The following is a 1,987-nucleotide window of genomic DNA, read 5'->3' as shown; positions in this document are numbered from 1 at the left end:
CCCTGTCTATAGAAAAAAGTTAAACATAATATAAAGTATACCGTAAGTAACGCATAAAATATAAAGAAAAGTGTAAAGTATAATGAAAAGCGCGAAGCAAATAAAGGGTAAGATAGCGTGAAATATATAGGAAAGTATAAACCAAAGCTTTAAATGTAAAGTAAAATATAAAATAACGGAAAGCAATTTAAAATAATTTAACCAAAATGTAAAACGCGCAAAGCAATGTAAAATAATAATGTAATAAGCAATAATAATAATAAGCAAAATAAATAATAATAGCATAATATAAAATATTGGAAGGCGTAAAATATAAACAAAATATAGTAAAAAGATTAAGTAAAGTATAAAGTATAAAAAATTTATAATATCATAAAGTAAAGCGTCTGGTTTAAAGTAAATTTTGAAAAAGATGCGTCATGTAAACGAAGCGTAAAGTGTGAAGTAAAACATAATGTGAAATGTAAGTTAAATCTACATTTAATCTAAATTTAATATTTTCCAGAAAAAAACGTATAAAATAAAGAGTAACGAATAGTAAAATATGTGTAAAGTAAATAATAAAATGAAATATAATCGAATATGAATAATAGTGTTAATTAAAGTACAAAGTAAATAAGTTAAGTAAACTAAATTGAAAGCGTATAAAAATTAAAAGTTGAATATAAAATTAAGATTTAAAAAAAAATAATAAGCGTAAAAAATACTGCTAAATAAAACAATACTACTAAAATATAACGTGAAAATTAAATGTAATGAGTAAAAGTAACGCAATGAGAAAAATGACGCGTAAAATGGATTGAAACTGATGGTTTAACGATAAAAGTTTTGCCATAATAATTTGGTCAACATTTCATACATATGTTTAATTGTTCTGATATAATTTATTAAATGGTTTTCAAAGAGATCATTATTATGCTAATGTTACAGGTAAAGATAAAAATGATTTTTCGAGTACACTTGTTCGTAAAATTTTGACGAGATAAATGGTATAATTAAAAGTACCCTTATTCAGTTACGGTAGAGGGAAAGCATTTGGCCTTGGACCACACAATATGGTGGTCTTGAGAGGGTATGGCAGTCACTTTTCTGAAGTTTTCTTTTCTTCTCTACTCTATGAATAAGAAACAAGAGTTTTGCAAACATTATGAATTGTAAAAGCATGTTATAAAGAGGTAATATAGTGTTATTTCATTACAGGATCTTAAGATACTTGGAAAAGTGAGTGTTAAAATCGACAAGTCGCAAAACTGTTTAGAAGATTATGGTATGTTATAATTGAACGTACGCCACCCCTGTTATGTTCGTTACAGTCTCCAACGTACACTAAATATACTCCTACATATTCATAGCATAATTTGATTTGAAATCTTCTATAAACTGAAAGGGTCGCAGCATGTTATGATGTTCAACAATTCATGTCACTGGGGAGGTTTGAGTGAGAAAGTTCCATTGAAAGAAGATTATTTTCGAAGAAGTAAACGAGAACTGTAAAGGCGGCCAAGTTAACTTACTAAAATGTTTAATTATATTTCATTATACTTTATTTATACTCATATTTTATTTATACTTATAACTTAATTTATACTTACAATTTTATTATTATTATTTATACTTTATATTTAATCTTCTTATTCTTGTGAATCTGATTAAAATGTATTGCGTGTGTGTTTCTTACTTTACCCCTAAAACATGCAATAAGGTATTGAAAAAGAATATCACTTTAAGCTAAATTACTCTTGAAATATAATAAATTAACAGCATCTTAATTTTATCGAAGTAATAGTTAAAATGCTATTGGAGCAAAAAATAAATCCCTTTTTTAACAAGTTATGTGAGATAGAATTAAATTGGAATTCACTTTCTCATTTTGTAGCTCTATTACAAGTAATCATGCTTAGTTAGATACGATGTATATTATATCAGATATTAATAATTCTGAACATAAATTAGAAATTGATTAATTGCAATATAAAGAGAGACTTAC

The 1,987-nt window shown here is 25.5% G+C and overlaps 1 long non-coding RNA gene across 2 annotated transcripts in view; it reads left to right on the top strand.

Annotated features, from left to right (window-relative positions):
• LOC122272010 (uncharacterized) overlaps window positions 1-1,833 on the top strand; it is a 61,140-nt gene extending 59,307 nt beyond the window's left edge. For both annotated transcript variants that reach the window (XR_011636246.1, XR_011636245.1), the window contains one exon: window positions 1,201-1,833. This is a non-coding gene — a long non-coding RNA (uncharacterized lncRNA). The remainder of the gene's footprint in view (window positions 1-1,200) is intronic.
• The last annotated feature ends 154 nt before the right edge of the window (window positions 1,834-1,987 follow it).

The sequence above is a fragment of the Parasteatoda tepidariorum genome, chromosome 2 (genome assembly GCF_043381705.1).
Source record: "Parasteatoda tepidariorum isolate YZ-2023 chromosome 2, CAS_Ptep_4.0, whole genome shotgun sequence".
NCBI classification, from domain to species: domain Eukaryota; kingdom Metazoa; phylum Arthropoda; class Arachnida; order Araneae; family Theridiidae; genus Parasteatoda; species Parasteatoda tepidariorum.
This window is presented reverse-complemented; position numbering and strand designations above follow the sequence as displayed.